Source organism: Podarcis erhardii, assembly GCF_964252035.2.
Source record: "Podarcis erhardii genome assembly, chromosome: 1".
Classification (NCBI taxonomy): Eukaryota; Metazoa; Chordata; class Lepidosauria; order Squamata; family Lacertidae; genus Podarcis; species Podarcis erhardii.
This window is the reverse complement of record NC_138497.1, coordinates 32,474,072-32,498,301: the sequence shown is the minus strand read 5'-3', so window position 1 is coordinate 32,498,301 and position 24,230 is coordinate 32,474,072. Positions and strand designations below refer to the sequence as shown.

Here is a 24,230-nt window from a genome sequence, read left to right as displayed (position 1 = left end):
TTCTAAATCCAGCTTGCACTTCTGGGAGTTCTTGGTCCACATACTGCTTGAGCCTTCCTTGTAGAATTTTAAGCATTATGTAACATGGTCACTTACAATTTGCCAAGAAAGAGGAAATGCATCATCACAGAGGAGGACCAAAAAAAAGAAAAAAAAGAAACAGATTTGTATAAACACTGCATATGCTAATTTATTTGAATAAATACAAATTTGGGAATAATTGCTGTCATTTTAATAGAGGTACAGTACATCTCACCATAGTGACCAATTTAACTGTTTAATCTGCTATCCAGGTGTTAACTGTTGATTGACAAATTTCAAGACCTTCCATTCTCCCATCTTACTTTCTTTTTAGTTCTAGGAACCATTTATCTGCTAGAAAGATAATCATTAAAAACATCCTTTCATATAGAGGACTCCTCCTTTGTGAAGTAGGATACATGAGCACCTTATGATAACCTGGATTAGGATGTCGCCGTAGTCCATGATGCTACGCAGCTCAGAGTTTTGGCATCCTGATAATCTTGGCTATATTTATTTGAAATATTTTTACAGATAAAGTTTCTATCCATTATGTTTAAAATGTGTGAATGTTGCCAATACACTTAAGGGTATTAAAATGGCAAATGTGATTCAGTATACACAGATAGAAAGGGATGCAGCTGTGAAAAAGGTGAAATGCATGTTAGGGACCATTAGGAAAGGGATTGAAAAATAAAACTGCCTATGGTGAGACCACGCTTGGAATAATGTGTATTATTCTGGTCATCACTTTTCAAAAAGTTTATTAGTTTTTATATTATGATTATGTTAAATCAATAAAATCAACACAAGTATAAGTGTCCAAGTCAAGGGAAGTAATGTGCCCACTCTAGTCTGCTTTGGTCAGACCTCACCTGGGGTACAGTGTCTGCTTCCGGTCACCATAGTTTAAGAAGAATATTGACAAGCTCCTTGGGAAAAAAGTGTGATATATAAATGTAATCAATTAATCAAATATTGGAGGTGTTATCCTTCTGAATACCAGTTGCTGGGAATTGCAAATAGGGAGAGCACTGTTGTACTTGGGTCCTGCTTGCAGCCATCTGGTTGGCCACTGTGTTGAATAGAGTAGGCTTTTGGTCTGATCCAGCATAGCTCTTCTTATGTTTTCAATCACAGAAAACAGGAGGAAAATGGGAGGAACTAAGATTGCCAGCGCATTGCTCTGCATTTCTTAACACTAGCTGAAGTCAAATAAATTATGCAAATTATATGCAATATTATTTTTCAAAATATGTACTATTGTTGCTTATTAATCATATCCCGCATATATCCCAATGAGATGTACAAAAGAACAGAAAATGTTTAGGTTGCAAAATGGAGCCTGGCATAGATTTTGGGTTACATCAGTTCAAAATGTTGAGTCTTCTCATGTAAAGGACACAAAAGCCTGTCCATGCTTTTCTTTTCTTTTCTTTTCTTTTCTTTTCTTTTCTTTTCTTTTCTTTTCTTTTCTTTTCTTTTCTTTTCTTTTTAGTTCTAGGAACCATTAATCATCAACCATTATGTAGCATGACTCACAGGTTTTTTAAGATCAGACACACAAAACGGTTTCAAACATTGCCAACTGCTTATCTGACCGGTAGATACACAAAAACCCCAGTTGAACATCGTTTATGCCCTTGCTCTATGAAAATTAAAGAGGATCTTACACATTATTTCCTCTATTGCCCCATTTACTCGGGCTTTAGAGACGCATTGCTGCAAATTATACCCATCTCTATAACCAGTCCTGAAGATAGAGTAAAATTTTTGTTAGTTGATGCAAACCCACACATTACCCATGTGGTAGCAGTCTTTGTGATGAAGGCCATGAAAGCCAGGGAAAGATTTATGAACGACAATGTAAAGACCCCTTCATCTGTTTAACTCGCTGCTCGTTTTCCCTCCTTTTCTACTTTGTGGGAAGAAGGTTTTGTTGGCATAGTATGTAATGAATTTTAATATTTTTAACTATTGATTTTAGTGTTGATTTTTGTGCACAGGCATGGTCCTCACAATAAACGGATTTGATTTGGTGGGGGGTGACTTCGGGCCTAGGTGAGGTCACCTGTCCTCACCTTCCTTCATGCCAACGTCCACAAAAATATAGCTGCAGAGCCATTTAAAGGGACCATATAATATCAATTTGTAAGCAATCTGCTTTTGCACACTTAATGCTCAGCTCCTGGATTATATCTGGAAATGCCATGAGTCAAGAACGTCTAGTTTCCAGGTTGTCAGCAGCTTGTCATCTCCATTGCCCAGGCATTCATATTTGCCTCCTAAACTGCCCTCACACCTTCACTTTAAAAATAAAATTAAAGTAAAACCTTTAGCCACATGCATCAGGTTGCATCAAAGGCGGGAGCTTGAGCATCTGTGTCTTCATTTTTATCATACCTTTATATCTATTGGGATGTGAATAGATGCTAGGGGAGGATATATTTATTATATATTATCTTTCCTTCCTCACGTTTGTGAGTTCAACAGAGTGCCATCCCTTTGTAGCTGAAAAGGGAAGCTTAAATAGGCTAGTTTTTGCCTTTTAATTTAAGTAATCCAGGGTGCCTTAAGGCAGACTGCATTTTCTTGGTTCTTCCCCTTAAAACAATAATCATACAGATAGTCTTGTAAAAGGTAAAAATAACATTTACTCAGAATACTTGCTGAAGAATAACAGATTCATCAGCTTTGTTCGGGCAGGTTTAAAATGGTAATTCAGTTACAAAATTATTCTTTAGTCTAGTTTAAAATGGAGTCTGAGCATTGGAGCTCAGACTCAGCAGATGTTCTCACATTTCTTACTTGGTGGAAAGCGATGAGGAAGAGACGAAAAACATGAACTGTTGGTTTTTGACTGCATTTTAAATATCCCACAATATGCTGTCTTTCCTCCATTCTGAAACAGGCAGCAGCATACATACTATTTCCAGGAGGTTCCCATTCTAGGCACAAAGCAGACACAGACCTGCTTAGCTTCAGCAATGTAGTTATTTTGCATTGCCTCAGACCGCATCCTGGCACATTATTTCATTGCAACAGTCAGTGCTATGGAGTATTGCATCCCCAAGGAAAGCCAAGCAGGGGTGGGAAGGATGGGACTACAAAAAGCTATCCTCCCCCACTCCCCAATCTGAGGAGTGGACAAGCACAGGAGATTTGGGAGGCTGCTAAGGTAGCAGGGTTGTGTGATGTCATAGGAAAATCTGTCCTTTTTGAAACCTAAAGGTGCTCTGGGAAGAAGGAAGAGGAAATAGGCAAACAAGGATCTGCTAGAAAAACTCATTGATTTATTAATTCTTCATGCTTCCCTTTAATATAAGTATGTTTAGGATGATTTGGATTTACTGTTTTATTATATCCAGTAAATCTAAAGTTTAGCAAATATGTAGCTCCTAGGACCATAGCTGTCAACCTTCCCTTTTTTTGCGGGAAATTCCCTTATTCCAGCACCATTTCCCACTGCTTCCCGCTGCTATCCCGGATTGTTAGATATCCCGTAGACTGTCCCCGGAAGAGGTGAGGCTGCTGATCCCTTATTTTCAAATCTGAAAGTTGACAGCTATGCCTAGGACATGTGCTATTTGCACGGAGGAAGGGTACAAGGAACAAACTGGAAAGGTGAAACTTGCTGCTTTGACCCTGGAAGTGTGCAGCCAGTGGAATTCCAGAAGACTGAGAATGACCTGGATCTCTTAGCTGAACAAAGGCAGCAGAAATGTAATGTATATCAATAACAACGTATTGTAATCTACTTAGAAGTTTGTTAATCATTTTTGCTGTTAGCTTTTCTTATAAGCATAAGAACATCTTGCTATAATTATAGAACACATTGATGACATCTCATTTGGAGCAACCAGAATGAATTTGATAGCATCTCCCCACCCCCCGCAAAATGCGCATGTGCGCACACCCACCCACCCCACAACTGGTTTTGTAGATATGGAAAATTGTATTATTTTATTTTCAATTTAGTTTTGATCATGTATTTTAAACAATTCATCCAGACTACTGTATTTTAACTAGTGGGCATTTTCATTTGCTCCTTGCCTTATCCTTCAACTTGTGGCTTGGATCACTTGCTCAAATTTTCTGAAGTTCTTAATTCTCCTTGTGGCATTCTGGGATCAAGCTTCTGTCAATTGTTCTGTGGGAAGCTGGTGAGCTGATGGTCCTACTTTGCACCTTCACTAGGCAGCTGGATGAAAACCGTGATCACTGATTTTTTGTTGTTTAGTCGTTTAGTCATGATCCCATGGACCAGAGCACGCCAGGTACTCCGGTCTTCCACTGCCTCCCGCAGTTTGGTCAAACTCATGTTAGTAATAATAATAATACATTTATTGTCGTTGTACAACCTGTGTACAATGAAATTAAATGAGCCTCCCTCCCCACCCAGAAAAACACTCAGTCTCCTTGCACTCTGTGTGCTTATTGAACAACACACCACCTCGCAAGTCAATTTTGCTATGTTATTTTCCATTCAACAGCCTAACAGCCCACGGATAGAAGCTATTTTTTGGCCTGTTGGTATGGCTGATTATGGGATGCAAGTGGCGCTGTGGGTTAAACCACAGAGCCTAGATAAACGGCATTTCTGTGCGCTGCTCTGGTTCGCCAGAAGCAGCTTAGTCATGCTGGCCACATGACCTGGGAGCTGTATGCCGGCTCCCTGGGCCAATAAAGCGAGATGAGCACCGCAACCCCAGATTCGGCCACAACTGGACCTAATGGTCAGGGGTCCCCTTACCTTTATGGCTGATTATACTTCTATATCTCCTGCCCAAGGGTAGATTAAAGAGGTGATGGCTGCGGTGTGAGTCATCCCTGAGAATTTTTCTTGCTCTCCTAAGGCAACAATCCCTTGTGATGTCATCTAGCGGACTCAAGGGACAGCCCAGGATATCATGTGCTGTATTCACCACCCTCTGTAGAGACTTTCTGTCCGTGGCTGTTAGTAGCTTTGAGAACACCGTCCAACCATCTCGTCTTCTGTTGTCCCCTTCTCCTTGTGCCCTCAATCTTTCCCAACATCAGGGGCTTTTCCAGGGAGTATTCTTTTCTCATGAGGTGGCCAAAGTATTGGAGCCTCAGCTTCAGGATCTGTCCTTCCAGTGAGCACTCAGGGCTGATTTCCTTAAGAATGGATAGGTTTGATCTTCTTGCAGTCCATGGGACTCTCAAGAGTCTCCTCCAGCACCATCATTCAAAAGTATCAATTCTTCAGCAATCAGCCTTCTTTATGGTCCAGCTCTCAATTCTGATGTAATGTTTCCCTTGTTTTCCTTGCAAACCACTTCAAAATCAGAACCACGGAAACCAACATTGTAGCAGCATTTTAAAATCAGGCCCTTTAAGGGTTCAATAATAGGATTGGAGAGGGTCGTCATGAAATATGCCTTGAGCATAAGGCTGTTGCAGTCTAACATGGAGAATAAGAAGCATATGAAACCCTTCTGTGAGATTGTGCTACCAAATAAGAAGGTCAGAATGGCAGGCTTAATTGTTTCTCTTGTATCACTATATTTAGAAAAAAGCATCAACGGTCTTGAGGCACCTTAAAGACTAACACTTTTTATGGCATAAGCTATCATTGGCTACAGTCTATAGTCTAGCTTTACAAATCTGGTGCCCTCCATAAATTTTGGCCTGCAACTCCCATCAATCCAGGCTAGAATGGCTGTGCTGACTGTCAATGGTGGGAATTACAGATAGGTAGCCGTGTTGGTCTGCCATGGTCAAAACAAAATAAAAAAATTCCTTCCAGTAGCACCTTAAAGACCAACTGAGTTAGTTCTAGGTATGAGCTTTCGTGTGCATGCACACTTCTTCAGATACACACAATTTGTGACACAATTTGTGACATCATAGCTGTGACACAATTTGTGACACAATTTGTGTCACAATTTGTGACACAATTTGTGACATCATAGCTGTGTATCTGAAGAAGTGTGCATGCACACGAAAGCTCATACCTAGAACTAACTCAGTTGGTCTTTAAGGTGCTACTGGAAGGAATTTTTTTAATGGTGGGAATTGTAATCCAAAACATCTTGAAGGCACCAGTAGAATGCCTACCAGCCTCACATGAAGAGCACCATCTCTGCAACTTGTATATCTTGATGCAGAAAAGAATACAAGACTGCTCTTCAGTGTGCCTATATGAGATGTACTCCCCTATTAACATGATTTATGTCCTCACCGGTGTCCCTTTGCCCTAGTTTGGAGAGCATCTGTTTTGATCCAGCTGCGACTGTGCCTTGTAGACATTCCAGTGCTCCTTCATTCCAAGCTCAGGTACATCCCCACATAATTCTCTTGTAATCTCCAAAGCAAGCAAGAACAGAGTCAATGAGCTAAGGCCAATAAGTTAAAATCTCTTTGGGGACTGCTTCCTGCTTCCCTCAATTTGTGTCCCTCCTGCCCCACAACACTTATTTTCCCCCTCTAGTAAGCTTTCTGCCTCTCCCCCCTCCACGGAACTGTTCTCCAGCAATGCATGCAGGTGAATTCCTGCAGTCCCACCGTGCTTGAGAGGAACAAGTAGACACAAGCACGAGAAGGAAGGGGGGGAGGGGAGATCGCACATCACCTGACCCCCTTCAGCCAATTCACTGAGACAAGACGTCAAATTAATGAGCCCTCAGGACCGTAATTAGCTGTCAATTACCTCAAATTAATCAACTCCTCGCCTAATTAAGCATTATCGGCAGGTGGGCAAAAAACGGGCCATTGTGTGGGAGCCATGAGAAAAGCAAGGCTGGCAAACTTGGTTAGTATCAGCGGCGCATTCCCTGCCTCACTGCACCACAGACACCAGGACAGCCAGGAACTTCTTAAAGGCACACAGACCCCTTCGGTCGGCCACCACCACCCCACCACACTTCCTTCAACCCCCCAGAGTCTCTGGATGCAACGTAAGGCAGTTGGGAGAAGATGCATTGGCTGAGTCGTCCTTCTCTGAAGGTGATGCTGTGGTAGGACTTCTTGTGCCTTCACTGAGATGCCACCAAAAGGTGAACCTGTAAGGCATATCTGCCCTATAGTTGTAGTCCAGTCTGCCCAGTCTGGGCAACTGGATGTTCAGGGTCTCATCTGGCTTGTGTGGTTGAACGCATGGTTTTGCTCAGTCCCTGGTGTGTCAAGGCAGGGCGAGAAAGACTCCTGCCTGGAAGCTTGAAGAACCATTGCTAGTCAGTGTTGACAAAACTGAGCTAGATGGACCAGTGGTGTGACCTGGTATAAGGTAGTGTCCTATGTTCATATGTTTGTGGTTATCATCACCCATCCAGCAATGTCTCCCTACACCGCCACGTTGGGTTTTCAAAGTCTGAACTTAGGCAGTTCAGGCAGACATGAGGAACCTTCATTCATGAGTGCAGTAAATGCTACCCTGGGGGAAAAACCATAAGCATGAATGGTTTGCATTCGATCTATGGACTTGGGAGTTTTGTTTACTTATTTATTTAATCTGTATTCTGCCCTTCATCTGAGGATCACAGAGCAGTTTACAGTATCAAAATGCCACCTGGAATGAGTCAACAAGCTCCCTTTTAGCTTGTTCTTTTTGTATCTTTGTTTCTTTTTCACTTAGGTCAAAGACATTATTTGAAAGATAATTAAAATTATGTTGCCTCAGTTTTTGTTTTTAAAAGGATACAGGATTTCAAAGAAAGAGAAAAACCATTCCTAGCCACTGGAAATGGTTTCTTGCCAGGCATCCAAATTCCTCATTATATAATTGGTTTGCATCAAGTTCCGCCCTGAGTAGAAAAACCAGGGGAACAAACCCAAATACGTAAGGTGTTTCATAAATGCTCTTGTAAACTTCTTAAGCAGCTAGTGAAGAACAGCTCAAGAGAAAATAGAATCACTTTAAATCACATATATTGCAAAAAACATTAAAATGAAAGGCTTTGATTATGTCTCAAAATCCATTTTTGTGTAGCCAGATTATCACCCGGTGCGTTGGATTTGCACTGCATTAGTGATGATCAAGATTAGATCAGAATCCCCAGATAACAGACTGGAGTACACAGGATGTCAATTTGTGACATCATAGCAATAGTAGTAAAAATCATCACATTTACTGAAGAAGCCCTAGGTCAAGAATGATCTCAGAAAGAAATGGTTTGAACGCAATGTCTTGTACAGTAATGTCCTACACCAAACCCTATCATTAGGCAGATTGAAGTGGCTGCCTTGGGCAATTGGTTTTGGGTGTCATGAATGTTCATTAAAATGTTAATTATTAAATTTATTATTGCTGTAATTTTACCGCCAAGGAAAGCAAATGCACAGTGGAATATTATTATTATTATTATTATTATTATTATTATTATTACTACTACTACTACTACTACTACTACTACTACTAATGCTATATTTATATTCTGCCTTTTCCCTTGACAGGACCCCTGACCAATAAAAACAAGAATCACAAAAAATAGAAAAACAACCATTCGATAACAATTAAACATTAATAGAATTAAAACTCTCCCTCCCTCCCTCCCTCCCTCCCTCCCTCCCTCCCTCTCTCTATAATTTCTTTAAGACATACAAATAATTGCAATAAAAACTGCACGACACCACCCTTTCATTTAACACAGTCAATTCCCATATTCTGTCTCGGGGGCCAAAATAACATGACCAGCCATTCCTCAGAGTTTTCATCTCATCAGGATTCAGCCTGGTGCTTGGTGTCGTCAGCATACATATGGCACAGAATTCCAAAACCCCTATGACCGCTCCCCGCAGCTTCACATAGTTGTTAAACAACCGGGGATATAAGATACAACCTTCTAGTAACTCATAGCTTAATTGCTGTGGGACAGAGCAGAATTCTCCCATTGTACCATTATGAGTTTGTGGGTGCCAGACACCTATATTCCCTGGATCCAGCAAGTGTTAGGAGCAAATTAAACCCACCTAGCTTCCTGTGTTTGGGTTGTGGGCCATTAAGAGAACAAAGGATAGATTAAGAGAATTGGGGCCTAGGAAGGTCCTGCAAGAGAAATCATGCTTCCACTTCTTTCAAGGCAGCAGGCACCACCCACTGTCACAAGGAGCCCTCATAAGGAAACTCTTTCCAGACGAAAAACTGTGAGCAGTGTTAGAAACTGGGATAGAAAAGCTAGGAGCCAAATGGCTTCTGGGAGCTGGGTTGTGGGCGCCAAAACAGAATGTCTAGTCGCCACTTGGGGGGTGGCGGCAACATTTAATTAATTCTTTTAATAAATATGAATTAATATTCAATTCACATTAGTAACACGTTTTTAGCAGAAATTGTTAATACATGTTTAATGTGGTGTTTACATTAAAAATATAGGTCCCTACTTTAGTTTTCAAAACACTCTACCCTTTATCATTAAACTCCTTAGCATATTGTCTATCCTTAAAATATACTTCAAGGTTTCAAAGCACATACATTTCAGCAATCCCTGAGTGTCAGCCAGGTGCAAAAAAGGGCACCCACACTTTTGGAGGTGCTCGCAAATAGAGAATATTTAGACGCAAAATGTACCTGGCACTCTGCTAGTTTCGAACCCTGACTGTGAGAGGGGAAAGACTTCCTTCTGTCCATCAGGCAACTGCTTTTTCCACCTGCCTTGCCCCACCCTTAAGCCTTCATAAGGGAGCTGTTTCCAAAGGTAGAACTGTAAGGGGTGACAGACTTTGTCATCATGAGGTATTGATTATGGACACAAAATTTCAGTATTTATACCCAATTTGACAGTTTCAACATCTAGAACCTCCTATGACGACTTGAATGAGAGACAGAAAGCTCACCCAGGCCCCTTTTCAACTTCAAAAAGAGCTGGTGAATTTTTGATCCCCACATGACTGATAAGTGTTAGAAGGAAGAGGTGGACCGGGTAGGTCCAGGGAATAATGGTTTAACGAAGATCATGGCCACTGGTCCCATCACCTCCTGGCAAATAGAAGGGGAAGAAATGGAGGCAGTGAGAGATTTTACTTTCTTGGGCTCCATGATCACTGCAGATGGTGACAGCAGTGAAGGCTGATTGCCGAAGAATTGATGCTTTTGAATTATGGTGCTGGAGGAGACTCTTGAGAGTCGCATGGACTGCAAGAAGATCAAACCTATCCATTCTTAAGGAAATCAGCCCTGAGTGCTCACTGGAAGGACAGATCGTGAAGCTGAGACTCCAATACTTTGGCCACCTCATGTGAAGAGAAGACTCCCTGGAAAAGACCCTGATATTGGGAAAGATGGAGGGCACAAGGAGAAGGGGACGACAGAAGATGAGATGGTTGGATATTGTTCTCGAAGCTACCAGCATGAGTTTGACCAAACTGCGGGAGGCAGTGGAAGAAAGGAGTGCCTGGCGTGCTCTGGTCCATGGGGTCACGAAGAGTCGGACACGACTAAACGACTAAACAACAACAACAAAGCCACCTTTCATTCAAGTGAATTGCAAAGCGGCTTACAAACAATAAATAACAACATAATAGAACATCACAAATACAGCATACATCAAATAGAATAATTAACAAATCATCAGTAAAACTATTGCACACTGTCAGTAAAGCAATTGCAATCTATAAATCACTATTAACAAAACAACTAAGAAAAAGGCTAAGCAGCACAAATACAACAAAAGTCATATTATAGGATTCACAATGTAGTACAGCATTCGTAATCTATAAAACAATATTAACAACATTAACAAAATAGTAACCCAAAAATAAACTAATTTTTTTTTATAGTTTATTTGGAGGTGGGGCAGCCAGTCATCAAGGTTTGTTCTTGGTTGACAACTTACCGTTTGTCTTGAGATGACAAGCCACAAGTCCAGGTTCAGATGACAAACTATACCTAAGTTTGTACCAGCCCAGCAGCAGCGGGACTGGAGGAGGAAACAGTGGCTGTAATCTCCTCTCTAGGGTACCACATGCTTGTGGGGTCACTGTAAGCTGTGTTTTAGCTTAGCATTACATGCAAAGTGAACCATTTTGGGATGAAGGGATGATCAATAAATGATCATAATACAATTTGGTTGGAGGTTAAACTACCAGCTCCACAGCAAATTTAAACCGTCACACTGTTAAGTTTTTTAAGGCGGCAGTGGGGGGATTCTGGCCCACAGCAGGGGTACTAATTTGGCCTGCTAAGCCATTTTCTCCAAGCCATGTCCCTCTTACATGATGTCAGGTGAGGCACAGGTGAGATCATGGCTGCAAAAGTAAGAATTAGGAACCTTTAAGTGCTCTCACTATTGCTGATTAGCAAGCAGGACTTGCAGTGCCTTTTAAATTTGGTGCCAAATACAAACCTCACTGGGACTGGATCAGATATACTGAATAGAGCTGATCTTGCTTTTGCAGGGATCTTTTTTGGAGACAATACCAAAACTGTCAGTATGAGAGCACATGGGGGAAGTGTGGGAGTAGATGGGAGGAAACCGGGAGACGGGGTGCAAACGTATGGCTAGACAAAGCAAAAGATGGTTAAAATAATTATGCAGCTGTTTAATAGGTAATTAAAAGCTCACATAGAAGAGGGTGGAAATTTTCAGTACAGTAACTATTTATTTGCAAATGATGCACACTGAGCATGAAGGAGCAGCAAGTACCCAGTCGAACAGTGCTAGTCTGTAAAGAAGCATCAGTTCTGCCAAAAGCAAAGAGCATCCACATTGAGCCCCCAGCCCAAGCACATCATGTGTGTCCTAGCTCAGTGGCCCACCAGATCCCACTGTTCACCGGGTCAAGATTATCTATCAAAGGTAACTGAGTAAGGATCGTGTTAGCCCTAAAATATCAACTAGCCATTGACAAGCAAGGGAGGAAAACAAAAGAGAGGCATCTCAGATCATGAACAAGTCTTCCTTTTCTGGACCTGGGCATTAGAAATAATCCAGCCTCTCTGAGCATCTAGCAAGCCGCTCCTGGGATATCATCAGCCGGCCCGGCTTTAGTTTTCTCAGTAACAGAAAGCATGCTGAGCCCAATATCCTTGGGATCTGACACAAATACTAGGATGTTCTCCCTACTCCTCTCACCCCTGTCATGCGGATGTATGTAATACTGCAGTTTCATACCACAGTTCAGTGCTTAATTTGTAAAATAATAAGATCCAGGGCTCAAGTATGCCTGGAAGCCAGACCCTCTGACTTGACCCCAATCACAGGTGTGCAAGTTACAGCCACTCAGTACCTTGGGAACATATACTGAGTCTGACCATTGGTTCATCTAGTTCAAAATTTCCTACACTGACTGGCAGTGGCTCTCCAGGGCTTTGCATCCCCTGAAAGGTACTTTGCATGTGCCCAGAATCTCTCTTTAGCATCCGCTCCCTGGCACTGAAAACAGTTTCCAAAGAAACTAAGCCCTGCCGCTTTCCCAAAGGAACATCCAGGAATATGGTCTAATCCCACGCTTTGCATGTAAGTGCAGTTTAAAAGGGCAACCTGGACTGCGGAGGAAGCACAGATTTCAACAAGTAGGAACTGGACACGGAAGCCCTCCCTGTCAAAGGCCATATGGACCAAGTCTGCAAGAAGGCCACTGAAACCCACAAATATGGTAAATGATGTTGACAGGAAGCTATACATTTTGCTGGCAAGAGATGAGAAGGCTCTAGGCACGTGTGAGATAAATCTAAGGGGGCAGCGGATCTTGTTAGGTCCTCACCCCGCCCTCCGTTGCCTTGAGATCCCCAACCTCAAGACCTCCCCCTCCCCAAAGGTGTCCTGCCCCCTCTCTTTATGTTTTAATTACTGCCCATTTTAATCTTGATTTGCATGCCGATCTCTCAGAAGTGGGCCATGCCTGGTCTCTCCAAAGCTCTTGTCAGCAACTCCCCCAATAATACACAGGAGGTGGGTGGTGGTGGGGGGGGAGGCTTAAGGAGCAAATCACTTGCATGTTAATGAGACTGTTTGCTGGAGTCAAGAGAGAAAACAGCAAACAAACAAATGGACTGAATTCCAGCGGCAGCTGTTTGCTCCTTAATCTCGGCTCGTCAGAGGCTGCCCTTTGATGGGACACAATCTACACAAACGATTGTGCTAAATCTTCTAATCTACGTCCTCATTATTACATCCCTTCTTACGCATGTAAATCAGGGACAAACTCATTTTAATATGTAGATAGATTATGGGAGGGGAGGGGAAAAGGGGAGCTACTAATGGTGTCTGTGAGTCAGAGCCTAAAAAAAAGGGGGGGTTAGTAATAAGGAGATTGGTGGGGAGGAAAGGGGGGGGGTCTGTCTGTGGAAAGCCACCAGGAGGAAAAGTGGAGGGCTTGTTGATAGCCCAAGAGGGAGAAGCTTAGGGGGGAGGCCTCTGTCACTCTACCGGAGGGGGCCAATAAAGCGAGCAGCACTTCAGAAAGAGAAGAGCCTTTAACAAAGCATATATAATGCAATTCAATTAAACAGAGCGTGACAAGCTTTGTTAGAAGGGGGGGGGGCGGGAGCACACTGCAAAATAAAATGAGAGTTAACTATCCGGATTAAGTTTAAAGCAGCCACAACAATGAAACTACAGAGCACACCAGGGAGCGACTCCTTCCGAAAGAGGTACAGACGAATACAGAACAGGCAGGTAGCAAGGAGCCCTATAGAGCATGCTACTGGTGCAGTGCAATAACAGGAAGAATTTGCAATCTCAAAAATAAGATCTTGTGGCACAGTGAGTGGGGCCTGTTATCATTTAGTGGTCTGTGCAGAAATACTGCTGTTGAATGGTAAGGGACAGAGAGGCTGCAATAACCAAAAGTAGAGCAATAATAACGCCGACCAAAAGAGACTTTTACAATGTTATCTGTAGCAGTTTATTCTCACTTGCTTCCCAGCATGGAGCAATAACTACTTCTGTTGCCTTGGCAGTTCAGGGTGAACATACAACGACCCAGAGGCCTCAACTTGTGGGCAGGGCAGCCCTGCATTGTGACCTTAGTAGTAGAATCCTAGAATTGTAGAATTGGAAGGGACTATGAGAGTCATCTAGTCCCACCCCTTGCAAACCCTGAGATTAAGAGTTTCATGCTGTACCGATTGAACTATACTTAGTAACTAAACTAGGTTGTGTGAACAACCCTGAAGTGAAGTACTGGTAGTTACCATGGGGGAAATCACTGACAGCGTGATATCTGAACAACAACAACAAAATGTAGCCAATCAGTTCTGAAATGTATGTGTATGCATTACCATGCATAAAGTATGAAACACACTTTACCATGCATTCCAGTTGGGTTCGGTGTGTAGCAGATATTCACATTCAATGCAAAGGAAAATAAAGGAGGAAGCAATAAGGAGATCTGTTTTTCATGTGAGTGTGATAACAAAACACCTAAGGACCTGAAAACAAACTGAATGCTAATTTAATAAAAGTTTGTACACTTAGTTGTTGAAGAGTTGCTAAGGGACTAACTGGGCAATGTAAACATACCAGCGGGCCCATTTGTTGCATATCCTTGGTGTACTAAAGGAATTGATTAAATTTACTGAGCTTCTGGCAGCTACTGTGTTTGGAAGGAGGACAGGTACAGCCCAGATCTAGGGAGAACTTCAGAGGGACAATGTGTTCCTACCTTGCCTGCAATAACAAATACATAGCAATATATTTTGCATTAACTCATGGAACCCTTTGAAAATTTGCTGTTCGTGTGCAGAAATGTCATTGTTCTCATTCTTCATTTTCAGCTGCAAGAAAAAAACAACTGCGGCCAGCATCACCATAACACTTCCATGCTTCTTGAAATTGCTCGGGGTTTAGAGGGGCAGCAGGTGGCAGAGAGGTGAGCAAAGAAGGAATGAAGTAAATCTTGAGGTGTATGCTCTCTTAAATCTATTAAACTATCCTAAATGGAAACATTTATGTTTCACATTAATGCTCCAGTACTAAGCATATTTGCTCAGAAAGGTTTCAGTTTTATTTGCCTGTGAGTAAGCTTGTTTAGGGACGCGGGTGGCGCTGTGGGTTAAACCACAGAGCCTAGGACTTGCCAATCAGAAGGTCGGCGGTTCGAATCCCCGATGGGGTGAGCTCCTGTTGCTCGGTCCCTGCTCCTGCTAACCTAGCAGTTCGAAAGCACGTTAAAGTGCAAGTAGATAAATAGGTACCACTCCGGCGGGAAGGTAAACGGCATTTCCGTGCGCTGCTCTGGTTCGCCAGAAGCGGCTTAGTCATGCTGGCCACATGACCCGGAAGCTGTACGCCGGCTCCCTCGGCCAATAAAGCGAGATGAGCGCCGCAACCCCAGAGTTGGGCACGACTGGACCTAATGGTAAAGGGTCCTTTTACCTTTACCTTTAAGCTTGTTTAAGTTTGCAGCCTGACCAACGACATGATTTGAAGCACACTGTGCCATAGTCTTCTGCCAGCACATTGGGGACAAAGAGTGTTAGCATGGCAATTGGGGCAGGGGCATTTCCTCCCCTTGCCCCTTCCCCCGTGGTACAGCTTCCCCATTATACTACCCATAGAAGTGCCACAGTCTAAACTCTTGACAAGACTGAAATTACACTGACCTGTTTGAGGAAGTACTTTAGAGCATGTGATAAAATGGTTCCAGAAACCACCCCCGCTCATTTGTAATCTGAAGAGTGATTATTGAGACCGTAATGAAATTAATAAAAGAAAACAGTTGACAGTTTCCTGGAAATTCCCCTTCGTGATGAAGAGGCAAGCCAGTTTTCAGTGCAGATTTTAAAATATATATATATAGGGTCTTTGGTACTGCAAGTGGATGCAGTGGAAACTTCGAAGAATGGTACAGTGATTAATGTGGCATCAAGTAAGTCTCAGATAGAAGGGTCTTCAATGTAACAACTGTACAATTGGATCCTTCAAATGATATACAAGTTTCAAATATATCATTGTTGAACAAGGTGACCAAGCAGATCATTGCTGTTCATCTTCAAGCATTCCTGGATGAAATACAAATATTTTATTTTCATTGCAACCAGTTTTCAGATCATAGTTTTGGACTCTTTGGTTGCCCAGCTTTTGAGAAACTGGTTTTTCCTCAACGTGGAAGGCTAAAATTGCCCCCTGGTAAATATTCAACCAGTTTTAATGAACTGGCTCTAGGTATTGCTTAAACGCCATGTTGATGAACACCTTTGTTGTGTCTTGGGGTACAGAGTATTCCAGGCTACGAGAATGTGTCTTGGGTACTTTGGAAGATCAAGTGGTTTTCGTCCTTTTTTAGTGCGGCAGTCCTTATTTGTACATAAGCTCAGTTGTTACAAAACTGTGATTCACACCAACTGCATTGATTCCGAAAACTAGGACAAGTACATAGGAAGCTGCCTTATACTGAATCAGGCAGAGTTGGTCCATTTGGCTCAGTATTCTCTACACCAGGCTTCCTCAACCTCGGCCCTCCAGATGTTTCTGGCCTACAACTCCCATGATCCCTAGCTAGCAGGACCAGTGGTCAGGGATGATGGGAATTGTAGTCTCAAAACATCTGGAGGGCCGAGGTTGAGGAAGCCTGCTCTACATTGACTTGCAGCAGCTCAGACAGGGTTTTCTCCAAACCCTATCTGAAGTTGTTGGGGATTGAATCTGGGGTCTTCCGAATGCAAATAAGTTGCTCTACCACTGTGATATAGCTCATAAGCATATTGATCCAAGCCATAGGCTGCATATACACCACACATTTAAATATCCCCCAAAGAATCATGGGAATTGTAGTTTACACCACACAGAGCCCTTAACAAACTACAGTTCCTGTGATTCCTTTTTTGGGGGGAGGATGTACTTTAAATGTTCTTCAAAGGTATGGTGTGTACACAACCATAGAAGCAAGACTTTCTTCTACCCACAGGGTTGTAATGGGAGAGAATGAAATCATTAAACAAATGAAATATAAATGAAGTTTATGGCCTACACTGGAGTCCAAGAAGAGGGATGAGGTAGTTTGTTCACAATAAGTTGCCCCTAAAGCGTCTATCTTAAATCGAAAAATCACAAACTCAAAGATGTACATTTTAAACCGAAAAGAAATGCCTCAATGTGACTTTCAATGAATATTTTCTTTCCTGTCTGGATTGTGCTGGTGTGAAATGCAACAAATATTTCTGCCGTTTTCAGATTATGCTGCACGGGGCGGGTGTGGGTGTGGGTGTGGGTGTGGGTGTGTGCAGATGATGCCTGATTTAATTTTGGCAGCAAAGATTCGCTCTCTGCCTGTCTTCAGTGAATTTCTAGCCTCCAGACTAGATTCTGTGAAACATACAATAGAAATATATTGGACTCTTAACTTCCTGTTGCTTTCCATTCACAGTAACAAGTCCGCAATGATCCTGACAGCAAAGAGAGCCTCTTAAGTGCTATTTCTGTATTACATTTGGCAACTGAAATTTGGCCTGCATGCTGTGATTATTGTCCAAACTCTTGCAAAATATGTCAGGCTGAAAAACAGAAAGTGATTTTGACTACTATGCAAGTCTGTGGCCTTATCCTAGGCCATAACCCTGAGTACTTAACGACTTCTGGACATGAGTGTAAGTATTTATGTTCTTCCTCCTCCCCTGAGAATGAAATTATATGTTTCTGTAAGCCTCTTCCAATCCATAGATGTGCATACATTCCAACTTTAACACCTATGTTACAACAGAGAAAATAGTTGAGGTTTTCCAGGTCCTTCTGTGGTCATGATTTATTATACAGTTGCACCCCGTCTTTCTTCCATTGTGGGGCTCAAGGCATCATATGGGCAGTTTCTAAGCAGCCACCCATCTATGAACTAACCAGACCACAAGCCTCAGTCCTGCTTAGCTTCATCAAGGTGGTGGTCTCTTATATGTAGTCAGACCACACACTGGCATAATAACCAGTGTGGTATAGTGGTTAAGAGCGGTGGACTCGTAATCTGGTGAACCGGGTTCGCTTCCCCGCTCCTCCACATGCAGCTGCTGGGTGACCTTGGGCTAGTCACACTTCTCTGAAGTCTCTCAGCCCCACTCACCTCACAGAGTGTTTGTTGTGGGGGAGGAAGGGAGAGGAGAATGTTAGCCACTTTGAGACTCCTTTGGGTAGTGATAAAGCGGGATATCAAATCCAAACTCTTCTTCTAACTCCGGAGCAGAGCATCTGCTTTGAAAGCAGAAGGGCACAGGTTTAATCCCCTGCATACTCAGGGAGTGCTGGGAATTGTCCCCATGTGATATCCCAGAGAGCTGCTGCCAGCCAGTGTAGGCAGTGTACTGGGCTAAATGGACCAATGGTTTTACTCAGTGTAAGACAGGTTGCTATATTCCTGTGCATCAAAGGTATATTTAGTCCAGCAACCTGTTTCTCTTGGTGGCCAACCAGATATCTATGAGAAGCCCACATTCAAGGCATGAGGGCAATAACCCTCTCCCAGTTACTTGTATTCAGAGGCATGCTAAATCTTTCCTTCCTTCTCTTTTCTTCTGTAAAGTTATCAAATGAAATTATTTTGCCTGATGAAATGAACTTTCCCTTTCCACCATTCAAAAATGCCTGTCGCATCTTGCATCCTATTTGATGCAACAATATTGTTGCCTCGCAATTAGAGATTATTGGTTTGCGGCAGAATAGTTTCACAAACCTTGTATCCTCCGTGTTAACAGGAAACACTCTAGATGACCCCAAGGTCAAAGGCTAACCATTCAAAGTAATGACTGCAATTCTATGCTATCAAAATAATATATGATCAGAGAGGGAAACCACAGCAGAATTCCTAAGGCTTGAGTTCTGCATGCAGAAGCAATTTGAACTTGAATTCTGAGGGTTACAGGATGGAATGATGGTGAATGGAACAAGCTAGACCTACAAAAGCAATGGCAGTGTTTTTACTCTCCCTGCCCCATTCACCAGCAGCAAGATCCAACAGAAGAAGAAGAGTTTGGATTTGATATCCCGCCTTTCACTCCCCTTCAGGAGTCTCAAAGCGGCTAACATTCTCCTTTCCCTTCCTCCCCCACAACAAACACTCTGTGAGGTGAGTGGGGCTGAGAGACTTCAGAGAAGTGTGACTGGCCCAAGGTCACCCAGCAGCTGCATGTGGAGGAGCGGAGACGCGAACCCGGTTCACCAGATTACGAGACTACCGCTCTTAACCACTACACCACGCTGGCTCTCCAGAATGTGGCATTTCCAGGATCCAATCTTCATTGTGTTTCAGCCACTAGGGATGGGGCAGAAACTTGAGTCAGTTCACCTTTAAAGGTGGAGCGACCTAATTCACACTCCCTTTCTTATTCTGAAACATTACACAAACCAAAAAACGCAGCCACCCTTCGAAATTAACATTTCCCCAAATTTTGCAATGCAGGTCTCCAGGCAAGTAATATATGACCCCCCCAAAAATGCATATTACATGGTAAAATGTGCATAAAAATGCATATAATAGTGAAACCAACACACAAAAAGCTTCAATATACTATAGATGTTTGGCAAAAATGTTAGGCAAAATTGCATACACAAATGTGTCTATTAGGAGCAATTTACATCAAAACACTGATGAATTGTCATGATGACATTTTTTTAAAAAAAAGAAAAATCACAAACTGACGTGGAAATGTGGAGAAAAGTTAAGGCTGGAAAAAATGAGAAACCGAGAAACCAAAATGGACAGTCCCCAGCATCCAGTTTGTTTCTGGCAAACTTACTGTGCATATTGGACCTGAAACTTTTAGACTGCTGTAATCCTCTGTATACTTAACCCTATAAAATATAGTGGGACTTGCTTCTGAGTCAACATGCATAGGGTTGCACTGTAAAGTTTAACTATTGACCTCAGCACAAGGTGACTGAAGGGGAAATACTTTGCTGTGCGCAGTATGGTAGGATCAAGGGACCTTATGCGCAATTTCCTAGATACGCAGGTAGGAAGTCCTATATGCCCAGACTGACCTGTCTTCAATCATGCACTGTTACCTTGGTGCCTGTGATTGCTCATGGGCCAACCCCTTGGGTCCTGTGCTGCCTTGGGAAGAGAGACCTGGCCACAACTTACACCCACCATTCCCCCATTTGAGGTACTTGCTGCCACCAGTTAAGGGATTGATTATTTACCAGCTGCCTCTTATCAAACAGCCTCCAAAGGTTCCTTGGGGTCTCGTTTCTCTGAAACCTCCTTAAGTAGCTCAAGGTTACAGTTGTAGCTTGACTTGAGACCACACAGGTTTAAGAAACAAAATGTTTACTAAATTGAAAAAATGAAGGGGTTTTAAGGACAAGACATTACACAGAAGAATTAGAGAGACCCAAAATATTTCCTTTTGAGCAAAAACACAACAAAATTGGATACATGCAGTTTTCTATCCCTGGTCTACACAGTCCCTAAAACTCAACAGGCTCTCAGTAGAAGCCCTACTCACGAGTTTTGTTCCTTTTGTTCCTTAAATCCTCCCTGGCTTCAAAGTGTCTGTTATTATGCTGAGATCCCCTTGATCTGCTGGGCTTCTTGGATGGCTACCTGCCAATATAAAGGTAAAAGGTAAAGGCCCCCTGAACGGTTAAGTCTAGTCAAAGGCAACTATAGGGTGCGGCGCTCATCTTGTTTTTGAGGCTGAGGGAGCCAGTGTTTGTCCACAGACAGCTTTCTGGGTCATGTGGCCAGCATGACTAAACTGCTTCTGGTGCAATGGGACACCATGACGGAAGCCAGAGTGCACGGAAATGCCATTTGCCTTCCTGCTGCAGCGGTACCTATTTATCTACTTGCACTGGTGTGCTTTCGAACTGCTAGGTTGGCAGGAGCTGGAGAGAGCAACGGGAGCTAACCCTGTCCAGCGGATTCGAACCGCCAAACTTTCGATCGGCAAGCCCAAGAGGCTCAGTGGTTTATACCACAGAGCCACCCGCACCCCCCACCTGCCAAAATAGACTCCCCTTGTCAATCATTTGCCCCTCCCCTCAGGTTACAGGATCAAGGAGGTTTGGAGCTTTTAAATTTCCTGCCCTTAGAGAGAGATGCGGCTTCCTGTACACATACAATAATGGATGCCTTGGGGCATGGGATGCAGGTGGCGCTGAGGGTTAAACCACAGAGCCTAGGACTTGCCGATCAGAAGGTCGGTTCGAATCCCTGATGGGGTGAGCTCCTGTTGCTCGGTCCCTGCTCCTGCTAACCTAGCAGTTCGAAAGCACGTTAAAGTGCAAGTAGATAAATAGGTACCACTCCGGCGGGAAGGTAAACAGCATTTCCATGCGCTGCTCTGGTTCGCCAGAAGTGGCTTAGTCATGCTGGCCACATGACCCGGAAGCTGTACGCTGGCTCCCTCGGCCAATAAAGCGAGATGAGCGCCGCAACCCCAGAGTTGGCCACGATTGGATCTACAGTAATGGTCAGGGGTCCCTTTACCTTTACCTTTACCTTTATGCCTTGGGGCACTTGCTAGGACTTCAAGTTAACTTTATGCTTCACACAGAAAATATGCATCAAAGAACTGTAGAATTGGAACCACGAGGGTCATCTAGTCCAACCCCTGCAATGCAGGAACCTTTTGCCCTACTTGGGGCTCAAACCCACGACCTTGAGATTAAGATTCTCATGCTCTACCAACTTAGCTTTATACAATATAAACAAGTTAGTTAGTTAGTTAGTTAGTTAGTTAGTTAGTTAGTTAGTTAGATTTATTACGGCCATTGGCCCATATCTAAAACAATACATCAAAATTTATCCATAAACAATACAATTTACAGTATTTGCAGTACCTCTGTAAGGAGTTTCAAAAGGCAGGTTAAAAAGCCCCTTTTAATTATTCATTGTAAGTGTATTTTTTATCTGTAGTGATAACTACCAGATACTTTCCCCTGCTCAATATACAGGGATAATATATAAAATTTTAGGGGTGATTTGCCGTTTAGAGCAGGGTGGCATCCAAAACTTCTCAGCCTGTGTGGAACCAAGATGGAATGACCTTTAGCACCACACTCTGTGCTTTTTTTCCTGCCAGTAACTTAGTACAAAGACCATCTTGACCTTGAACCTAACCGAGAACAGGGACAGCTCCAAGAGATTTCTGATTAGGTCAGTGGCCTTGTAAAAGCTGGACTCTCCCCTCCCCCACCTCTGTACACAACTGTTCCTCATTTACATAAATTATCTCTATTCAATTATCTGTCCAGATGTCCGAATTGTGCCACCAGTGATCTGTGAATGAATTAAAAATGGAATATAATTTAATAATAACTGATTAGAAGGAGATTAGTTGTTATATAAAAAGGAAAAACCAAGAGATAGCTAGTTGCCCTTAATCCGAGCCAATCCACAATAATTATAGAAAATACAGTCTCTGGCCCCCTTCAATCTCTCCCTCCCTCCATCTCCCCGCTCCATTTTCCTTCTCCCTTAGATGTTCTCTTGTTTGCTCTTCCCTTCTCCTTTTTTCCATTTTCTTTTTAGTTTCGTCTCCTATAAGCATACATCTCTCCACTTTCTCTTGCTTATTAGTCAAGTCTGTATTAAGTGACCTAAACCCTTGATGGTCTTTTTGATGCACCTATGTTAATTACAGATCTCTGAAGAGCATCTGACCAATCAGAGCTTTCAGCTGCCCTGGTTTCCTCTTCTCAACAATTATTCTCTCTTCCTTCTCTTCCTTACTAGGAATTGCACCCACAGTGTGCTAGGGACACCCATCCGCCCAAATGATACAAATCACAGCCCAGAGGCCGTACAATCTATATTGGACAGAACAAATTGGCTGGGGAAGTGAGTGCTGGGATTGAAAAATGGGTAGTGGAGCTTGGGACATGAGTTAGGAGAGTCAGGTAGCACTAAATAACCAGGAATTTAGCCAAGTAGAGGCAGTGCAGTGTAGTGGTTAGAGCACTGGTCTAGGACCCAAGTTTCAATTTCCGGCTCAGCCATAAAGCCCACTGGGTTGACCTTGGACCAGTCACTGTCTCTCAGACTAACCTACCTCACAGGCTTGTTGTGAGGAAAAAGTAAAGGGGGAAAACCATAATATATGCTGGTTTGTGCTTATGAAATAAATGGTGATAAAGGGCAAAGAGAAGGCAGGGGAAAGGTACAGTGGGAAGAAAAATGGAGAGCTTTAAAAGTAAGAACTAGTAGGATCTTAAAATTGATGCAGAGAGTGACAGAGAGTGTGAAGAGGGTGATGAGATCATAGAAGTGACAAGAAAGAAAGATGATTTTAGCAGAGGCATTGTGAACTGAATGAAGAAGGAGATGCGGCAGAAGGGAAGGCTGACAAGGAGGAGGTGACAATCGTCTAGACAAGAGATGTCAACAGCATGGATAAGCATTTTATCCATAGCATTGGGAGAGAAGGGCAGATCTTAGAGATGAAGAAAATGAAGAAGCTGCAGGATTTGGTGACTGCTTAAACGTAGGAGGAGACAGAAAGGAAGGAGTCAAATGCAGTCCCAAAGTTGCGCATCTGGGAGGCAAAGGAGATAGAAGTAGCTCAGGGAGAGGTTTAGAGGTTTAGATGAAGATATTACAAGTTCTGCCTTTGTGTGAAAATCAGCGGAACAGGCAAGAGGCAATGTCAACAAGATAACTAAGGATAGAGACTGGACAGAAATCTACTTTTCCTGCGACTAGTAAAATTCCTGCGATAGTAAATAGTAAAAACTGAGAAAATAAATAGTCAGAGTAAGGAGGAAGAGAGAGAAAGAGAAAGAGAAAGAGAAAGAGAGAGAGAGAGAGAGAGAGAGAGAGAGAGAAAGAAAGAAAGAAAGAAAGAAAGAAAGAAAGAAAGAAAGAAAGAAAGAAAGAAAGAGGCCTCAGAGAGCTATGTGGAATCCCAAAAGAATCAAGAATTCTAGAGGACTAGGGCAAAAGGGACAGGCAAATTCATGGCTATAAGAGCCATGCTATCTAAATGGAACTTCGGAGGCACTATGCTGGGGGTGGGAGGTTACAAACAGGGAAGGATGTCACCTTCATGCCCTGCCCTCACATGGTGTGTGAGATGTGACTGAAAATAAAAGTAAAGGTTAGGAGACAAACCCAAACTCTGTTGTTGCTGACCAGTTTAGGGCAAAAGCAGCAGCTATGGGAGGCCAAGAGGGCAAACAGAAGCTCATTCGTGCAGGTTTGGGGAGTAAGGTTGAGGGGCTCAGTTGGACTCAGGATGCTGAAAATGCGCGTGCCGGAGTTTCGACAATAAAATGCAAATGCAGGGGGTATAGAGACCACTCATTTCAGGGAACTGGAGCTGAAATATCTATCTCTATCTATCTATCTATCTATCTATCTATCTATCTATCTATCATCTATCT

General features: G+C 42.8%; 1 long non-coding RNA gene across 1 annotated transcript in view; it reads left to right on the top strand.

Moving 5' to 3' along the window:
• LOC309345451 overlaps positions 1-24,230 on the top strand; it is a 35,190-nt gene that overhangs the window by 3,237 nt on the left and 7,723 nt on the right. The window contains exons 2-3 of the long non-coding RNA XR_014158238.1: positions 14,696-14,790; positions 17,287-17,506. This is a non-coding gene — a long non-coding RNA (uncharacterized lncRNA). The remainder of the gene's footprint in view (positions 1-14,695; positions 14,791-17,286; positions 17,507-24,230) is intronic.